At 35.7% G+C, this 11,993-nt stretch overlaps 1 protein-coding gene across 5 annotated transcripts in view; it reads right to left on the reverse strand.

Moving 5' to 3' along the window:
- ROBO2 (roundabout guidance receptor 2) overlaps positions 1–11,993 on the reverse strand; it is a 1,747,433-nt gene that overhangs the window by 144,609 nt on the left and 1,590,831 nt on the right. The window lies entirely within an intron of this gene.

An 11,993-nucleotide genomic window follows, 5' to 3' on the forward strand; every position in this document is an offset into this window, starting at 1 on the left:
AAAAAAAAAAAAAAAAAAAAAAGAATCAATTTTCTAAAGGTAGACACAAAGATACATTTCTATTCAATGTACTTCAATTAATCCCCATCTTATGATGTATTCCATACAAACACTTCACTTGAAATTAAAGGCTTTCATAATGGAACCTCAACTAACCTTTGTGGCCTTAAGTACCACTCCTCTATGTTCCAGGCAAACCGAATCACTAATTGTTGGCCTACGCTTTCCAAAGCTTTTTCATCCTGCTTCCTTCTTTTGAAATAGCCGTTGCAGCTCCACTTATGAAAATTCAATTTTCCCTTTCAGACCTATCTCTAGTTTCATACAGGAATAGACTATCTTCTATTTTCTGAAGCCATAAAGAGCCTCAAATATCATAGTTTTTATATAGTTCACCTTATTTAATAATGTTATGCATATCTCACACTCCCTACTAAAATCCTTGAGAACAATCTCATTTCTTTTTATTTCTTGAAAAATCAACACAGAATATTCAATGAATGAGATTATTTTTGATATAATTCTTGATATATAGTATTTGATTAGTCTACATTGGAGATTTGGGGTTTATGTTTGAGAAAATCAACTATATATTTGTCTTACTATAAATTATTTTCATAATGAAGATAAAAACATTTTCTTTCTCACTTTTAAATAATCTCTCAAATAAAGATAACAAGTCTCGTTGAGTTTTTTGTTTCTTTTGTTTGTGGTGGTAAATATTTGGACAAATCGTTAGAAAATGCGAGTTAGTGGTTGGAATGTTCATGGCTTTAATTGAACATAATCTTTTTTTTTGAGAACCACTGCACTGAATGTCTTAACTGGTGAGTACCATGTGTCAGACATAGGACATATTTTTGTAACAACTGACATTTATTTTAAAAATTGTGATGATATTGCATACCCAACCAGATCGTCTTTATAAAAGTTTCAGATGTCTATACTGATGAATGAGTTGAATGGTATTACGATACCTTTTCTAATTTTAACATCATGCTCATAAGAATAACTGGCAGAATTTTTATACTGAGATCTAATTATGATGTTATCCCATAGATCTATAAGATGAATCACTTCTCATAGGGACTTCTAATTTCCTGGCAAGGATTCACTGTGCCCTAAGGCTAACCTCCCACCTCCAAATATGGCCTTTTAAAACGAAGCGCCAATGAGTTATACTATGTAACAACTAAAACAGAAATCCTCCAAAAAATGACTTTACTGAAGTGGATTGGGGTATACCCTGAAATACTAGGAAATTATTGAAATTATTTGTCCTGCCATCCCTTATCTTTGGCAATTATATCTCCTTCTCACACTAACAAAGATATATTCCCTGTTCATGTAATTGTAATACTGGGTCTCAGAAATTATTGTTTTTATCCCTTCTCTTTTAATTCATACCGGTTAATTAAAATAATTGTATCAAATAACTTTTCCTGAGGGATCATTAAATAGCTTTTAAAAAAATGAAAAAAAAATTTATTGGGTAGAAAATATATAGCCTAGAATTCAGTCCTACCTGCTAACTCATAACCATCCATGGAGCTGTTGATATTCAAACATTACCAGGAAATTAGCAAAAATCATACTCTTACTACCCACTGATTTATTTTTAAAGAACCTGTTTTAATTTCCTCCAAATAGTTTTATTATTGTTGTTATTTTATTTATTTACTTAGTTATTTATTTATTTATTTTTTGAGACGGAGTCTCGCTCTGTGGCCCAGGCTGGAGTAAGCGGCGCCATCTTGGCTCCCTGCAAGCTCCGCCCCCCGGGTTCCCGCCATTCTCCTGCCTCCGCCTCCCGAGGAGCTGGGACCACAGGCGCCGCCACCACGCCCGGCTAGTTTTTTGTATTTTTAGTAGAGACGGGGTTTCACCGTGTTAGCCAGGATGGTCTCGATCTCCTGACCTCGTGATCTGCCCGCCTCGGCCTCCCAAAGTGCTGGGATTACAGGCGTGAGCCACAGCGCCCGGCCTGAAAATTTTTATTATAAGGGCACTTAGTTCCCATAATATATGTTTATTATGTCAAATAAATAAGTTTATGTCTTTTTCTTCAAAATCATTATTTTATACTACTTATTGACACAAGATTTAAAACAAATCTATTTTTTCTCATGGAATATTTTAACTTATATTCTTTCCTTCTCAACACTATATTGGGTAAGAAAAGATAATTTCACTGGAAACATATTAGAAGTTAAAGAAGTACTTGCTGGAGTCAAATAGTATGAGTAGAATATGATTGGCCCTCTCCATCCATGGGTGCTACATCTGTGGATTTAACCAATTCTGATTTTAAAAAAATAATAAATAAATAAAAATAATGCAAATAAAAATACAGTATTATAATTTGCATAGCATTTATATTAGATTCGATATGATAATCTATGATGATTGAAAGTTGCAGGAGCATGTGTACATAGGTGATACACAAATACTACATTATTTTATATAAAGGATTTAAATGTCCTCAGATTTTGGTATTTTCAGGGTTGTGGGGATGGCAGTCCTGGAACTAACCCCCAGTGGATACTGAGGGAGGACTATATATACATCTAGAATGATGAACTCTTGTAGGGTATGGCTAGTTTAATTCATCTTTCACATTCACTGCCTAACATAGTACTCAGACCAAATTTAAGTGTACTAAAATATGGTGTGTATGGTCAAGAATAAAAATTCTGTATTTTAAAATAAATAATAGAACTGGATTCCTTGTAACTCGAAGGATAAATTATTGAGGGGAAGGATAGATACCCCATTCTCTACGATGTGCTTATTTCACACTGCACCAAATCATCTCATGTTCCCTACTATGTACCCACAAAAAATTTTAAATATAAATTTAAAAAAATAATAATATAACTGACCAGGCACGGTGGCTCACGCCTGTAATCCCAGCACTTTGGGAGGCCGAGGCGGGCAGATCACGAGGTCAGGAGATCGAGACCATCCTGGCTAACACGGTGAAACCCCGTCTCTACTAAAATACAAAAAACTAGCCGGGCGTGGTGGCGGCGCCTGTGGTCCCAGCTACTCGGGAGGCGGAGGCAGGAGAATGGCGGGAACCCGGGGGGCGGAGCTTGCAGGGAGCCAAGATGGCGGCGCTCACTCCAGCCTGGGCCACAGAGCCAGACTCCGTCTCAAAAAAAAAAAATTTCAAAACGTTAATATGTGCTTTACTATATAGATATATTCTGTGACTATATGATAAAAATTCTACTTCTAGGCAAGCCTATGCTAGGCTGTCATTTCCTTATCTTCAATCCCAAATAAAAAATGAAGAAAAGTTGTTCCCACTCAGCACCACTATGTAGAAGCCAAAAGTGTGGACTTTGAAGCCGGACATTCTAGGTCCCTTACTTGGTGAGTGACGTTGGCATATTTACCGTCTCTGCATATCAGTTTTCATATTTATATTATAGTATAATAATGTTTACATCATAGCATTTTCTAAAGATAAAATAGCACTATGGTAAAATGCTTAGAGTATTTCTGGTATAGAGCAAGCACTATGTAAATATCATGTATTACTATTATATTTATGGGAAAGGAAAATGCAGTCAGAAACAGCTATTTTGAATCAATTCTGACTTTTTAAAAATAAAAGCCTACGAAAGCATTCAGGGTCAAGAACCATTTTGAATGAAAAATATGCCTAAAATATAAATATGTTTACAAGATGCATTCTATACATAAAATGTGGTTGTCATTGGATAATAGATATATGGGTAATAATAGTTTTCTTCTTTAGGTCCATTTATTTCCATTTTCTGGTTTCTTTTTTTTTCTTCTATTGAAAAAAAAAAATTACCGTGCTTCTCTAATTGCTTTGAGTGGTTGCCATAGAATCATACAATTTCAGAATTTGAGGACAGCACCAAAACCATTCAATCCAACATAGTTTGCAGATATGGACTCTGGTACTCAGACATGTTACATGAATTGCTTAAAATAACATGATGAATTATGGCAGAGCTGGGATAAGAACACTGACCTCTTAAATTCTATTTTACCTTTCAGCCTCACTTTACAATTCAACTTATTAAGAATAATAACAAAAATCAGTTAGAAATATATTTTTAGAATGACCCCTGGCGTGATTAAAATTTATTTGCATGATTCTAACCACAAATTGTCTTATGCACACAAGTACTTGTGTTGATATAATTAAACAACTTTTTTTTTTTTTTTTTTTTTACCGTTTGTTTAGAGTTAACATGAGAACCTAGGTACGGGGAGAGTGTCTCTAATGGTAAATCTCCAACCACCTGTGTGATATGGCATGCTATGAGAAGTATCTTATGGTGAGCCTATGGCTTGTCCTACAGTTTGGTTTAAGGTAAAATGTTGCCCTAGTTGCGACCTCAGCCTGACTGAACGCTCCAACAACCACACTGTGATGGAAGAAGCAGACCTACTGTGGCTCCTGTTTTGGACATGACGCGCATGTCAGTGACAGGTGGCACGCAGACAGATCCTTTCGCTCTGCATACTGGCACCTGGTCTTGGCTCTGCCCACATACAAGAGCTGTCAGTTAATGGACAGCAGAGCATCTCTGACTTCAAGGCATTTCATCTTCCAAGTGTGTCCCAGCTTGTTAGTTGACCACTGGCCAGAACCCAAATTGGATGCCAGTTCCAGCATTGTTCCTAAGCTGAGATTCTTAACAGATGGGCCAATGTGGTCACAGGACTAGGCAACGTGCACTCCCCACCCTAGGTGGCAATTAGTTTTGTGTTAACAGCAACTATTAGCACCTAGTTGATGAAAACACAGGAAAACTACCGTTCTGTCATCTCTCTGAACGTTGTCAATTAATCCTGTTTGTAAAAACAAAATCTGTGTGTTCAGTTTCCAAGAAGGTAAACTTGAACTGTTCAAAGTTTAAATTTTTATAATGGCAAGACATTTTATGTGTAGCTTACGAAGTCGGTCTAAAAATTAGCTTAACTCTATCGCTGTATAGTATGTTTATTTAGTTATTCATCATACAGTATTTCTAACCAATTATCTAAGTTTGTATCTAAAATATAAAATTAATAGGTGGCTCAAATCCTTAAATAAATTAATAATCATATAATTATCATGCCCTCTCATTTAAAATACAGATTTCATGCTAGACAGATTCTAAGTCCAGTCTGGCCCTAATGCTTATTAATGTGTGGCCTTAAAAACCTAACTTGTTTAACTTCTGTTTCCATAACCCTCAAATAGGAGTAATATTATGCTATAACACTATTCTTTAAAATAATGGAATTTTAAAAGCATTTGAAAAAGCATTTATTGCATTGCAAGGCACATGGTAAGTCCTCCCTAAATACTTGCTTTTAACATTAAACAATCTTTATATAATAATGGTTTTATGCTTATTACTCACAGACAGACAAAACAGTATGTGTGAAATGTGAAGGTCTCAACCCAGGTGACTGACTGCACTGCTGCTGGCACACAGTACCGGGAGGATAGCTTACGACAGGTGGAAAATGCAGGGCAACTTTCAGACTTGGCAAAGTCACTAGAAACATTTATAAATGAATCTATATAATTTAAAAGCAGGTCACACATGGTGGCTCACGCCTGTAATCCCAGCACTTTGGGAGGCCAAGGCGGGTGGATCATGAGGTCAGAAGTTCCAGACCAGCCTGGCCAACATGGTGAAACCCTGTCTCTACTAAAAATACAAAAATTAGCTGGGTGTGGCAGCATGCGCCTGTAGTCCCGTCTGCTCGGGAGGCTGAGGCCGGAGAATTGCTCGAACCCGGGAGGCAGAGGTTGCAGTGAATTGAAAATGTGCCACTGCACTCCAGCCTGGGAGACAGAGTGAGACTCCGTGAAAAAAAAAAAAAAAAAAAAGTGTAAGTGATATCTATTTAAAAATAATATTGTATATGTTTCTATGGAAATCATATGGCCAAAGATAGGAGAATGTGTCATTATATACAAATTATATATTTCATATTTTTCAGCATTATTTTTTCCCTGTAGTTATAATTAATAAATGCCACCAATCAGGTGGATTTGTAAAACTGAGGCATGTGTGTGCATCCACTGTACAATGTTTACAGTGCTTTGAAATGGTTGTATCATTTTCATAGCCCTTTGAGTTAGAATGTGTGGCGTAATTCTTCACCCTCTAAAATGAGTCAAAATGTAGGTTAATCGTCAGTCCTACCACATTGCTGGTCCGTATTTTCAGGATACAAAACACAGAGTTTAAATAGCGGCTTCAAGATCACATTCCTAGTTTGCAGTAGAGAAATTTGTCAAATATCATTTCCAGAAAATGGGAGTGTAAATAAACTAAATGATCAAACAGTAGCAGAACAACGCCTGAAGTCCAAAACCCCTTGGCAATGGCCTAAATATTTTTATGCTATTGTAATTTGTATTAAAACGTCCCACAGTCATTGCTCATGCAGTTTCTAATTGTTTTCAGATAGATGTGACTAAGACATCTGCATAGCATAAAAAAGAAAGATTTTTTCATTTACACTTTACATTTCTGAATTTTAGGAACTGGTCCATTTTTGAGATGTCATTTACAATATTTTGTACACATTGTTTTTCTCCTGTTCTTAGATTTTCCTTCTTTTGCTAAGACCATTTCACTTGCCCAGTCTTTACCAGCCAACCTAATCAGTGTGGTTATTTATCAGGAGCCCAATGATTGCATGTCCTTGATGCATACACTATCTGTGAAGAAGGCTGATCACCTCCACAGGGCAGTGACCTGTTCAGCACGCCTGTGTCCCAGAAGCACGTGCTCTAAACAATAGACCTTCCAAACAATTCATCTAAACACACTTTCCGGGGCTAAGAAGGACACTTTGTACAAAAATGCATCCAAAAAAAAAGGAATTGTAAGTAGTTCCATTCAATTTCTTTTCTTAAAGAATCATGTGTTTATGCAAATCTCACATTTCATGGAAGTAAAAACTCTGAAAATTCTCTCTTAAAATAGACTTGCACTTTAGAAAAGGAAATTTTGTCAGTGGGTTAAGGAAAATTGATAGAATTTTGCTCTACGTATCTTGAAACTCTTATTCTCTACTCCCTTTCCTGTTTTATGAAATATTCATTAATTATATCCACTATGTGCAAGCCATCAACTAAATTTAGAATTTGCAGGCATACATAAGAATGTAAATGGCATATTTTATTTCCTTTTTCTTCTGACGAGCGATTATGAACATTCCTTTCTCTACTGTGGAAGACAGAAGTTGTTATTGAGGAACTTAGTGTCACTTTAGAGTTAGTTTAGAAAATAAAAAAAGAAAATGGAACTAATGGTAATATGCTGAAAATTACATGACTGATGAGAGATATTAAATCTCGTTTACAGTTCTTTAAAGACTGCTAATAATGAAATGAAATACAAAATCTGCTGACATGCATAGATAAGAATTCACAATCAGATTAATCACACTAACTCTTATCCAAGTTCCAAGAGGGATTAAAAAAAAACTCATTAATATTAAATTGAACAGAACACTGTAGTGTTGTCATATTTCAATTTATTTTTATATCTTTGGTTACAATTTTATTGTATTGTTTCTTTATGTCATATTACTTGTGTTATGGTAATGTTTCTTCATGTTATACTTTTTTACAGACTTTCAGCACATAAATATATTTATATAACAAAAATACACAATAAGCCTATGTTATGATGGAACATGGCATAAGGTGGAACCTCTCACCTCATTTATTAAAAATACTGGCAACTTCTATCACCTGAAACACTTTGTGAAAAGGTGTATTGAAGGCACTTAATCAAGAGAGTACTAATAAGCAAAATGTTGGATATTTACCCTCAAAAGACAGACAGTACCCAAGAAAAGAACTAGAGTTGCTCCAGTTTACTTTCTTTACTGTATTCAGAATGTAAATACTTTCCTACATCGTCCAATCTCACTAATATAAAACAAAAACTAAAGAACTAATAACAGTTAATTTACCTTGTTTCTTACTTTTTCAAACTTGCAATGAGCATTATAAATGTAGTAGGCACTCACTAAATGTAGGTAAACCCAAAAGTGCATCTTCTACTATTTAAATTATGTTTTTAAAATGTGCTTTAAAAATCATAATTTTAATAAACTATAAAATGCCTTTCACTTGCTTGTTCCCCCTACTCACTTTATTTTCACATTAGTGTATGAAATTTTTGTCCCTAACATATATGTATTGAAACCTTCTAGAAAACAGTACAGAATCAGTATGCTTCCTGAAATACTCAATTGTGAAATGGTAGTATCTTCAGAAGTGTCTGCAAGGAATTAACAGTTTGGCACTAATGTGTAAAATGTAGACTCCTCCCCGTTTTGTCCCTTGGTCACATGGAAAATGTCCACATAAATAACTTTCCCTAGTTGAGGATAAGGGTTATTGTTAGACTCGCTATGCTTCCTACCTCACTGAAACATTCATCTTTTCAGAAAATGCTTTAATACAACTCACTGAGTCTGCTGTAATTTCATTAAAGGTAGTTACTGAGAAAGGTCAGGAGTTTAAGACTAAATAAAAGAAAGAGGCATATCAGTACTACTTAAAAAATATTTTCAAGGCAAGGAGAAAAAAATACTCCCTTAATTCATCTGTGGTTACTGAAAGGTTGGCACAGATACCTTCTTCTGTGTTGAAGATTTTAATAGCTCTTACAGCATTTCATAAATTTAAACTTGAAAAGCTTTTCTTGTCTCCAAAAGAAAAACAGTCACATATTACTTACATAGTAATTACAGGCTATGCAGCTGTCCTACAAAGCCTTCCTATAAATGTGTTAAGCATGAACCACTACACAAACCTTATTCAAATTTCATTAAGTGTTAAGCCAAAGAAATGTCATCCACCACACCAATTGCTTATACAAGAACAATGGCCATCTCCCTAGTCTGAGACCTAAATAATGTAATAGAATCGATGTTGTTGATTTAGTCTATGGTTGGCTAACAGTTATTACTGTTATTCCTCACCAAGGAAAGTCTTTCCCCCTCATTATGCATAAGTGAGGCTTATGCTAATACATACAAATCGAGGAATGAATAAACTCCTCTGAAATATCACTTAAAGACTGGGAATTCAAGGAAAAGTACATGCTTCTTGCATGATGAAAATATTGACCTCAGTTTCTATATTGCACTTATCCTTGCTTTAAGCCTAACAAAACAATTTAAAGCTTACACAGCACTTCCATTTGCCTAAGATTTTAACAATATTTAACTGGCGACACAAAGTACTACAATAATATGCTGGTAAAAAGAATAAAGAGGCCAAAGCTATGAAAATGTTTTAAAGGAAGTTAATGAAACTAAGATTTCTCATGCTTGCAACCTTGTTGTTTAGTGGCCTTGATATCATACCTTCTGAAAATGTAACTTGAATGCTGTTGTTTGATTTATATGTATCATTTGTACTTTGAAGCAAATGAATTTGGCAAGATTTAGAGAACAGTGGAGCAGCCTATGTTGTCAGGTTTATGACCTAACACCTACATTAAGCTGAAAATAATAAAACTAGGCTCAATTCTTTTTTAGTTTACCTTAATTCAGAAACACAGACATGTTAAAATGCAATGCACACTTACAATTCTCTATTTTTAATACTTTTTTCAACGAATTCTTGCTCAATGTTTGAAAATTAACAGGGTCACCAGTGCTGTTATACGGATATAATGTACCCCCAATACAATGTGATAAGAAGAGCATGTCATTTCTATGGTATTTTTTTTTTAAAAAAACCTATGAATCCATTCTAATAGGAGAAAACACCAGACTAATCCAAGTTTGGGGGACATTCGATAGCATACCTGGCCAGTACTTCCCTGCAAGGTTGTTAAGCTCACAAAACTAGGAAACACTAAGAGCCTGTAACAAGCCGGAAGAGACTGGAGAGATAGGAGAACAAATGCAGAAGTCTGTGACACCCAACCCAGTAATTACCTGAACAGGACTTGGAGTAGAAAGAGGACAATGATGAAAACCTGGGAGACCCAAATAATGTATACACTGTACTTAATTATTACGTATCAAGCTTTGCTCATTAGTTGTGACAAATGTTTTATAGTCGTGTAACATATTAACAATAAGGAAAACTGGGTGTAGTGTATATGGAAACTCTCTGTTACTAACTTTGTTATTTTCCTATAAATCAAAATTATGCCAAAACTGAAAGTTTTGGAAGTTACAATGGACGAGGCCATATACTCCCAGTTTTAAAAAATAAACCTTTGTTTACACTAGGATAAATTTTACTATAGAATTAATCTCTTCACCTTACATTAACATTTTAAAATTATTCATTATGTGCTCTCAAATTTGAAGCAAGTTGTTGACTATGTGTAGAGGATGGACAGTAACAATTCAATAGTGTAAACTCTCCTTGTTTCCTAACCTGCTTCTCCAATGAGATGGCATGAAAAGCCTCACATTTACAAACATCCTCTAATAATACCGTTCCTTTAAAGATAGATGTCTGGCATTAAAATGATAAAAGAAACACAGTAATGACTTTCCATACTACACAGGCTGAAAAACTAACTGAATTAATGTTTTCACTTGTTTTATTCCTGTAGATTGCAAAGAACCTCTCAGTAACTATTATAAATGGTTGGTGCATTCAATCCATGAGTGACGTGTCTTTTGAAGTAAAGTATCCTATCATATCTTGGGATTTATAAAATTGAAATTTTGAAATGAATGTTTACATTTAGGAAAGTACTGACAGCAGTGAAAGCACATAGAAGGTATATAGCTTCTGTGGAAGCCTGGTTAATGTCAGTCAGTTGAATGAAACAAAGTTTTTCTTTTTCTTTTTTTTTCTTTATGAGACAGAGGCTCACTCTGTCACCCAGGCCGGAGTACAGTGGCAGGATCCTGGCTCACTGCAACCACCACCTCCTGGGTTCAAGTGATCCTCCAGACTCAGCCTCCCGAGGAACTGGGATTACAGGTGTGTGCCATCACACCTGGCTAATTTTTTGTATTATTAATAGAGACAAGATTTCACCATGTTGGTCAGGCTGCTCTTGACCTACTGACCTGAGGTGATCAACCTGCCTTGACCTCCCAAAGTGCTGGGATTACAGGCGTGAGCCACCGTGCCTGGCCAAAAATTTGTTTGAAAAAACAAGAAGCAGTAAAACACAGCCTGTACAATTTTATGCAGGGAATAATTGGAGAATGTATGATGGTTATAATGTCAGTAGGCAGAACTAGCAGGAACCCATAACAAATCTTAAAGATAAAATTACTTGTGTTAAAACAACAACAACAACAACAACAACAAACCACTTGAATCACTGATTTGATTCTAAATGGCAAGGTCTTAGGGAAATTTATATAACAACAAGTTAAAACTATTTTTATATAAGATGAAAAGCATTTTTGAATAAGATGAGAGGTTGAAAGATTGGGTTTGAGCGCTTTGTGATAAGAACAATGGAAAGAGATGGAAGAGAAGGTCTCCACGAAGAGATGGCAAGAAAGAAAGTGACAGGAGGTCCCTGTGTTAGAAATCTCCTATGTGAGAAATAATGCCAACTACTTGCTACCAGTTCAGTGTTGTGCTGACCTTTCCTTTACTCCAGGACTCACAGTCAGCCACATGCAGTAGTCTTTTTAGTTATGCTTTGGGCTGTAGAGGTGACAAATGGTATCCAGAGTGGGTGAAACATGGGAACAGGGCAGTCACTGATGGAGGCCTGCAGGGGGCATTCTGCAGGAATGGATTAGTATGCCTCAAAGGGTCCGGGGAAAGAAGGCACCCAGGAATCCCTGGTATCTGGGGATAAGAGGTGGAATGAAGAATCAAACATGGACGTAGATATTCACTGAAAGAGTGACACTGAAAGCCTGGAGGACTTTAATATACAAACAGTAAATATGTGGCTTGCATATGTAAAAATCACATGAGTGAAAATACCCCAAGACGTAGGAGTGTGTGGTGGTGGCACTGTAGCTGTAGGAGTGTGTGGTGG

The sequence above is a fragment of the Piliocolobus tephrosceles genome, chromosome 2 (genome assembly GCF_002776525.5).
Source record: "Piliocolobus tephrosceles isolate RC106 chromosome 2, ASM277652v3, whole genome shotgun sequence".
Lineage (NCBI taxonomy): Eukaryota > Metazoa > Chordata > Mammalia > Primates > Cercopithecidae > Piliocolobus > Piliocolobus tephrosceles.